The following is a 9,824-nucleotide window of genomic DNA, read 5'->3' as shown; positions in this document are numbered from 1 at the left end:
TTAAGTACCAACAAGGAGGGTTCACCATGGGCCTGGGAATGAACACAACAAAAGACAAAGAAAAAGATCACGCCCACATGTATAGGAACAACTCCTTATATAGCAGTATCAAAAATCGTATTTTTATTAGCAAATCTCAGACAGAAAGTTAAACATGTGAAAAACGAAAACACACACAACAATTAAAAACACTTAAAAATTGCAAATATACAAATAGTACCTATACACATGTCATGCCCTAATATAGGGGCAATGACAACCCACAAAGCATGTGTGACCCACAACAACGATGTCAGAATGAAATTACTGCAAGACACCAATGAAGCAAATCCTCAAAGCCCTATTGTGCAGTATATGTTAGGGTACCGTCACATTAAGCGACGCTGCAGCGATATAGACAATGATGCCGATTGCTGTAGCGTCGCTGTGTGGTCGCTGGAGAGCTGTCACACAGACAGCTCTCCAGTGACCAACGATGCCGAGGTCCCCGGGTAACCAGGGTAAACATCGGGTTACTAAGCGCAGGGCCGTGCTTAGTAACCCGATATTTACCCTGGTTACCTAAAAAAAAAAAAAAACACTACATACTTACATTCCGGTGTCTGTCGCGTCCCTCGCCGTCAGCTTCCCGCACTGACTGTGAGCGCCGGCCGTAAAGCACAGCGGTTACGTCACCGCTGTGCTCTGCTTTACGGCCGGCCCTCAGTCAGTGCAGGAAGCTGACGGCGAGGGACGCGACAGACACCGGAATGTAACTATGTAGTGTTTTTTTTTTTTAGGTAACCAGGGTAAATATCGGGTTACTAAGCGCGGCCCTGTGCTTAGTAATCCAATGTTTACCCTGGTTACCAGTGAAGACATCGCTGGATCGGCGTCACACACGCCGATTCAGCGATGTCAGCTGGTGATCCAGCGACGAAATAAAGTGCTGGCCTTCTAGCTCCGACCAGCGATCTCACAGCAGGATCCTGATCGCTGCTGCGTGTCAAACACAACGATATCGCTATCCAGGACGCTGCAACGTCACGGATCGCTATCATTATCATTCTAAAGTCGCTCAGTGTGAAGGTACCTTTAGTGTCAATATCACAGTACCATACGAACCCAACAATAAGGTGCATAGTCTCAGCACAGTGGTATTTAGCAGTTAGAGACATCAAACACATGACAAAAAAATGAAAAAGTCCGAGCTATGGAGAGGGGCGAGAAGAAAGGGAACTGGAAAATGTAAGAACCCAACCTCAAAACAAAGCCCCCTCATACCCACAGTCCACAAAATTGCTGCATAAGGTCATGTGAGGTGGGGAGACACAGTGTGGTCAATTCTGACCACTGTCAATTTATATGGTAATAACTCTGGAATGATTGAACGGATCCCACTGATTCTGAATTTTTTTTTCGTGACATGTTGTACTTCATGATAGTGGTAAAATTTGTTCACTATGACTTGCGTTTATTTGTGAAAAAAAATCAGAAGTTTGGCTAAAATTTTGCAATTTACAAACTTTTAATTCTTATGCCTTCAAAAACCAGAGAGCCATATCGCACAAAGTATTTAATAAATAACATTTCCCGCATGTGTACTTTATATCAGCACAATTTTGTAAACATACTTTTTTTTTTAAATTAGGAAGTTAGAAGGGTTAAAAGTTGAAAAGAGATTTTCCATTTTTCCAAAAAAATTTACAAAACCATTTTTTTGGGACATCACATTTTAAGTGAGTTTGAGGAACCTATATGACAGAAAATACCCAAAAGTGACATAATTCTAAATACTGTACCCTTCAAAGTGCTCAAAACCACGTTCAGGAAGTTCATTTAGGTGCTTCACATTAATGGAAGGTGGAAAGAAAAAAATAAACATTTAACTTTTTTTATTTACACTGAAACCCTGAGATAAACGCTCAGCGCAGAGCGCAGGATAAATGTGAGCCAAGCCTTACTGCGATCTTTGGGAGCCAGAATAAATAAATCAACAGCAGGTGAAGGATTGGTTTTATTTTTTTACGCCGTTTATCATGTGGCATAAGTGATTAGACGACTGTATTCTTCGGGTAGGTGTGATTACAGTGATACCAGATTTATATTGTTTTTTTTATTTTTGGCTGCTGTCACACACTAAAATTTGCTTTTAATTGCCAAAACTAGATTTTGCATCGCCATATAATTTTTCCATAATTCAGCCAACAGAATCATGTTATGGCTTGTTTTTTTGTGGGACAAGTTGAGGTTTTTATTGGTACAATTTTTGAGCACATGACATTTTTTTTATCGATTTTCTATTCGGATTTTTGGGAAACAGAATGAACAAATACCAGCACTTTAGGAATTGTTTTTTTACACAACTATTTTGTAAAAAAAATATATATATTTTTGCATTGCCTTATTCTGAGAGCTATAAATTTTTTATTTTTCTGCTGACAGAGATGTAGCATGGCTTGTTTCTTGCAGGACAAGATAGCGTTTTCAGAGATACCATTTTTATTTACAATCGTCTTTTTTTATCACATTTTATTCCACTTTTTGTTCGGCAGTATGATGGAAAAGTATAATTTTTTGCATCGTCTTTTTTATTTTAAGGTGTTCACAGAAAGGGTTAACTACTGGGACAGTTTTATGGGGCAGGTTGTTCCAGACGCGGAAATACCAAACATGTACTTATTTTGTTTTTTTACATCAAAATAGAAATTTATCATTTTTTTTTCTTATTTTTTTACTTTTTTTTCCACTTTGTCCGACTTTGAGACTTTACAGCTCTGATCGCTGTTATAAACCATTGCAAAGCACTTCCCAACTATGGCATACTGGGTACATCCAATTTCGGGAAGGGGCTTAATGTCCATTTTGTACATCTGTATGGCATCTGTTTTAAAATAATCTAATAATAAAAGTCAAGCATTGTTCCCTATCTTTATTATTGTAATGGATCAGTGAAAAACACATATCATATGGATGGTAAATCAGATTTTTACAGACCCATTGACTTATAGGGGGTGCGCCTGATCCAGAATACGGATCAAAGTAGTGCATGATGCAATTTTTATTTTTACACCAAAACCATCCATATATAAAAATGTTTATGTGAACTAGCACATTGGCTTGCAATTGCCAGGGTGCTATCTGTATGTTTTTAGTTTTGCATACAGACAGCACACAGATATTTAATACGTTCGTCTAAACAAGTCCTTATTGTTAGAGTCAAGACGAGTGACAGCTGTAGGCACTGCGACACTACTCTGTCCTCCTCCTCCTCTTTGACCTGTCGGCTGCCTTTGGCACAGTGGACCATTCCCTATTATTACAGACCCTTTCATCCCTTGGCATCACAGACTTGGCCCTATCCTGGATCTCATCATACCTAACAGACCGGACATTCAGCGTCTCCTACTCACACACCACCTCCTCACCTCGCCACCTATCTGTCGGAGTCCCACAAGGTTCAGTCCTTAGGCCCCTGCCCTTCTCCATTTACACCTTTGGCCTGGGACAGCTCATAGAATCTCATGGCTTTCAATATCACCTCTATGCTGATGACACACAGATCTACATCTCTGGACCAGATATCACCTCCCTACTAACCAGAATCCCTCAATGTCTGTCCACTATTTCATCCTTCTTCTCCACTAGATTTCTCAAGCTCAACATGGACAAAACAGAATTCATCATCTTTCCCCCATCTCATGCGACCCCCCCAACGAACCTATCCATTACAGTAAATGGCTGCCCACTCTCCCCAGTCCCACAAGCTCGGTGTCTCGGGGTAATCCTTGACGCTGATCTCTCCTTCAAACCACATATCCAAGCCCTTTCCACTTCCTGCTGACTTCAACTCAAAAATATTTCACGAATCCATTCATTCCTCAACCATGAATCTGCAAAAACCCTAGTCCATGCCCTCATCATCTCTCACCTCGACTACTGCAACCTCCTGCTCTGTGGCCTCCCCTCTAACACTCTCGCACCCCTCCAATCTATTCTAAACTCTGCTGCCCGACTAATCCACCTGTCCCCCCGCTATTCCCCAGCCTCTCCCCTCTGTCAATCCCTTCACTGGCTCCCCATTGCCCAGAGACTCCAGTACAAAACACTAACCATGACGTACAAAGCCATCCACAACCTGTCTCCTCCATACATCTGTGACCTCGTCTCCCAGTACTTACCTACACGCAACCTCGGATCCTCACAAGATCTCCTTCTCTACTCCCCTCTTATCTCCTCTTCCCACAATCGTATACAAGATTTCTCTTGCGTATCACCCCTACCCTGGAACCCTCTACCACAACACATCAGACTCTCGCCTACCATCGAAACCTTCAAAAAGAACCTGAAGACCCACCTCTTCCGACAAGCCTACAACCTGCAGTAACCACCGATCAACCAAACCGCTGCATGACCAGCTCTATCCTCACCTACTGTATTCTCACCCATCCCTTGTAGATTGTGAGCCTTCGTGGGTAGGGTCCTCTCTCCTCCTGTACCAGTTATGACTTGTATTGTTTAAGATTATTGTACTTGTTTTTATTATGTATACCCCTCCTCACATGTAAAGCGCCATGGAATAAATGGCGCTATAACAATAAATAATAATAATAGGCATACGCAGCTCTCACTTTAACCCCCTAAAATACTAAGAGCTGTGTTGTGATTACAGTGACCATTCTGGTCTCATTTAGAAGCTGAAAATCTGCTGTGGCTGCAATGGAGGCTAAGATATAGGCATTAGTAGCCAGAATAAATCTAGTACATCTGTGGGAACAGAGTTGCAACTCTGTGATAGATCATTGGCAGGGAATGGATTAATCATGTAATAGTAATGTATTTTCTTTACATTTGTGAAAATATGAAAAAGTATAATTTTTCATATTTCCCATTGTTAGACACTAGAGGGAGCAAATCCTCATCTTCCATGCACAGCAATAGTAATGCAGTAATGCAACCTACATATTCATTAATGGAAATGTGAGAACAATCTTCTCCCTATATAACCATGGCTAAAAGTTTTAAGACTGACACGAATGTTGGTTTTAACAAAGTTTGCTGCTTTTGTAGATCTTTCAGTCAGTTGTTTCCAGGGGCTGGATGTCAAATTTAGGCTTGGGGGCAAGCACAATGCACTGGCTCATGAATGCTGTGGCCCATCCTTAAGCCGGCCATACACATTAGATGGCTTTCAGTCAAATGATGCTTCTTCCAATTGTTCAGCTGACAGTCATCTCAGCTGACTCTCCCATACACAAGAGAGTTCAGCCGAGAGCTCCTGTGTTCTTTATGGGAAAGTTTATCTCAGGCAGAACAATACAATCGGCAATCCAAAATCGGACAGGTCCTATTGATATCTCTCTCCCCTTCCCCAGTATAATAATCACATATAGAGCCCCCCTTCCATAGTATAATTAGATATACAGGCCCCTCCTAGTATAATCAAATATAGAGCCCCCCAGTATAGATCTCCCCACCAGCCATAGTTTGAGCCCTTACATGCCTTGCGGTAATTACTCCCCCTTGTTGTATAATTAATCACACTCACTACTGGTTCAGGGTAGGCATGAATTATAGAAAGAGGTAGGTACCTGACTAGGGAGATACCATTTATCCATGGTGAAAGACAGTCATGATGCTGCTCACTACTTTATCTGTACTCTACGACCACAGAAACTGGAGTAACTGCCCTGCTCACCGGTGGTCACAGTCAGTACGATGGTCAGTAGTAGTTTAGTACTAACACAGGGTACTAATAGTTGGAATTTCAGCAGCGCAGCAGTCAGCGCCCTATGCCAGCACTAGACTACTACTGTACATACTGTGGCAGGCAGGCCGGGGTCATGATTACCTAGTACTATAGATAAGTAGTGAAGGGCACCATAGGCAGTGCTGAGACCTAACGTCTAACTGGGAGAAGTGCTGGGTGGTGTCAGGTCAGTACTGCCTATAATCTCACCCACATATAGTATAATAATACATTCCTGTAATTAGGGTAGTTCAATCTCAATGAACATCTTATTCACATGAGTATATACCACTAGAGAAGCAACAAAGCGTGGGGAAGGGAGATCAGTTATGTGAATAAAATATTGCATTTATTATTTATATATAAAAAGAAATGCTCAAGTGATTTGAAAACATCATATACCCAGCACTGTATTGAGTATATACAGCTCTAGCAAAAATTAAGAGACCACTGCAAAATGTTCAGTTTGTCTGATTTTTCTCTTTATAGGTATATTTTTCATTTATTTAATTTATTCTATAAACTTCTGACAACATGTCTCCGAATTTCCAAGCAATAAATTTTGTATTTTTTTCTGACAATGAAAAACGGTCAAAATTAAAAAAACAAACAGCGCTTTCTGACCTCAAATAATGCAAAGAAAACAAGTTCATAATCATTTAGAAATAACAATACTAATGTTTTAACTCAGGAAGAAATCAATATTTTGTGGAATAACCAGGATTTTTAATCACAGCTTTCCTGCGTCTTGACATGCTTTCCACCAGTTTTTCACACTGCTTTTGGTGCAAAAATGTAAGCCGTTCTTCTTTGTTTGATGACTTGTGACTATCCATCATCCTCTTGATTACATTCCAGAGGTTTTCAATGGGGTTCAGGTTTGGAGATTGGGCTGCCCATGACAGGGATTTGATGTGGTGGTCTCTTAATTTTTGCCAAAGCTGTATTGGATCGCTGCTACATGCCTGAAAATGTATGTGCTTTACGGCTGTGAGCCACTAAAGGCCCTTAAAAAAAAAAGGCCAGTAAAACGTGTGTCAGGGTCAGTCATTGTTAGCAATCAATTGATCCATGAGGAGAGGGTCTGCTTATGTGAGGTAACACAATTACCTCTGCCTACTGTGTTCGATACAATATATCATTCATGTGGAACGCTGACTGAAGGTGTACACAGTACAGACACTGAATTTGTGGGTATATATGGTGTTGTCTCCTGCTTAACCCCTTTCTGACCTCGGACGGGATAGTACGTCTGAGGTCAGAAGCCCCTCTTTGATGCGGGCTCCGGCGGTAAGCCCGCATCAAAGCCGGGACATGTCAGCTGTTTTGAACAGCTGACATGTGCCTGTAATAGGCGCGGGCAGAATCGCAATCTGCCCGCGCCTATTAACTAGTTAAATGCCGCTGTCAAACTCTGACAAAGGCATTTAACTAACGCATCCGGCCGGGCGGCCGGAAATGACGGCATTGCCGACCCCCGTCACATGATCGGAGGTCGGCGATGCTTGTACCTTGTAACCATAGAGGTCCTTGAGACCTCTATGGTTACTGATCGCCGGTAGCTGTGAGCGCCACACTGTGGTCGGCGCTCACAGCACACCTGATTTTCTGCTACATAGCAGCGAACAGCAGATCGCTGCTATGTAGCAGAGCCGATCGTGCTGTGCCTGCTTCTAGCCTCCCATGGAGGCTATTGAAGCATGGCAAAAGTGAAAAAAAAAAGTAAAAAAAAATGTGAAAAAAATAAAAAAAAATATAAAAGTTTAAATCACCCCCCTTTCGCCCCAATCAAAATAAATCAATAGAAAAAAAATCAAATCTACACATATTTGGTATCACCACGTTCAGAATCGCCCGATCTATCAATTAAAAAAAAGCATTAACCTGATCGCTAAACGGCGTAACGAGAAAAAAATTCGAAATGCCAGAATTACATTTTTTTGGTCGCTGCAACATTACATTAAAATGCAATAACGGGCGATCAAAAGAGCGTATATGCACCAAAATGCTATCATTAAAAACGTCATCTCGGCACACAAAAATAAGCCCTCAACCGACCCCAGATCATGAAAAATGGAGACGCTACGAGTATCGGAAAATGGCGCAATTGTTTTTTTTTTTTAGCAAAGTTTGGAATTTTTTTTCACCACTTAGGTAAAAAATAACCTAGTCATGTTTGGTGTCTATGAACTCGTACTGACCTGGAGAATCATAATGTCAGGTTAGTTTTAGCATTTAGTGAACCTAGCAAAAAAGCCAAACAAAAAACAAGTGTGGGACTGCACTTTTTTTGCAATTTCACCACACTTGGAATTTTTTTCCCGTTTTCTAGTAAACGACATGCTAAAACCAATGATGTCGTTCAAAAGTACAACTCGTCCCGCAAAAAATAAGCCCTCACATTGCCAAATTGACGGGAAAATAAAAAAGTTATGGCTCTGGGAAGGAGGGGAGTGAAAAACGAACACGGAAAAACGAAAAATCCCAAGGTCATGATGGGGTTAATGCTGGCACCGAGCACACCAATGTTACTGACAGCTATCTTGCATTCAGAGCGTCTATCTTACGATTACATATACTGTGACTGCTCATAATTGGAACACTTGAGTACTGAGCTGTTCACAGTGTATGATATGAGAATCAGTGATACTTGATCATAAAATTTTTTGTAATAATTTGCTTACCACCTAAAATAACTATTAAAGCAACACTCCAGTGTTTTTTTTTATTGCACTGGAGTGATGCTTGAAAAGTAATTGCCCTGCCCCCTGTCTGATGCTCACCTGCGGCTTTCTTCATCCTTTTCCAGCATCGCTCCCATTGGTCTCTGGAGAAAAGTGACCTGCTCGCAGCACCAATGCTTAATTGAGCCTTGCGGAGGTCACTTTTCAATACAAGTGTATGAGAGCCTTGTTCTGATCTCATTCTGGCTCTCACAGACTTGCATTGAGTTCTTGTGACATAACTTTTGACTTCCGGCTAGTCAGAAGTTACGGCACAAGATGGCACTGTGGGACTGGAATGGCGTTCTTAAAAGGTGAAGCCAAGGGGAGTATAAGAAGGAAGGCAGGAGCATACATTTAAAGCGCCGCTGCAGCGCTGAAAAACAACCCGCTAGTGTGGTGCTTTACATACACATACAGGTCCTTCTCAAAAAATTAGCATATAGTGTTAAATTTCATTATTTACCATAATGTAATGATTACAATTAAACTTTCATATATTATAGATTCATTATCCACCAACTGAAATTTGTCAGGTCTTTTATTGTTTTACTACTGATGATTTTGGCATACAACTCCTGATAACCCAAAAAACCTGTCTCAATAAATTAGCATATCAAGAAAAGGTTCTCTAAACGACCTATTACCCTAATCTTCTGAATCAACTAATTAACTCTAAACACATGCAAAAGATACCTGAGGCTTTTATAAACTCCCTGCCTGGTTCATTACTCAAAACCCCCATCATGGGTAAGACTAGCGACCTGACAGATGTCAAGAAGGCCATCATTGACACCCTCAAGCAAGAGGGTAAGACCCAGAAAGAAATTTCTCAACAAATAGGCTGTTCCCAGAGTGCTGTATCAAGGCACCTCAATGGTAAGTCTGTTGGAAGGAAACAATGTGGCAGAAAACGCTGTACAACGAGAAGAGGAGACCGGACCCTGAGGAAGATTGTGGAGAAGGACCGATTCCAGACCTTGGGGAACCTGAGGAAGCAGTGGACTGAGTCTGGTGTGGAAACATCCAGAGCCACCGTGCACAGGCGTGTGCAGGAAATGGGCTACAGGTGCCGCATTCCCCAGGTAAAGCCACTTTTGAACCATAAACAGCGGCAGAGGCGCCTGACCTGGGCTACAGAGAAGCAGCACTGGACTGTTGCTAAGTAGTTCCAAGTACTTTTTTCTGATGAAAGCAAATTTTGCATGTCATTCGGAAATCAAGGTGCCAGAGTCTGGAGGAAGACTGGGGAGAAGGAAATGCCAAAATGCCTGAAGTCCAGTGTCAAGTACCCACAGTCAGTGATGGTGTGGGGTGCCATGTCAGCTGCTGGTGTTGGTCCACTGTGTTTCATCAAGGGCAGGGTCAATGCA

This window comes from Ranitomeya imitator, chromosome 5 (genome assembly GCF_032444005.1).
Source record: "Ranitomeya imitator isolate aRanImi1 chromosome 5, aRanImi1.pri, whole genome shotgun sequence".
Lineage (NCBI taxonomy): Eukaryota > Metazoa > Chordata > Amphibia > Anura > Dendrobatidae > Ranitomeya > Ranitomeya imitator.
This window is presented reverse-complemented; position numbering follows the sequence as displayed.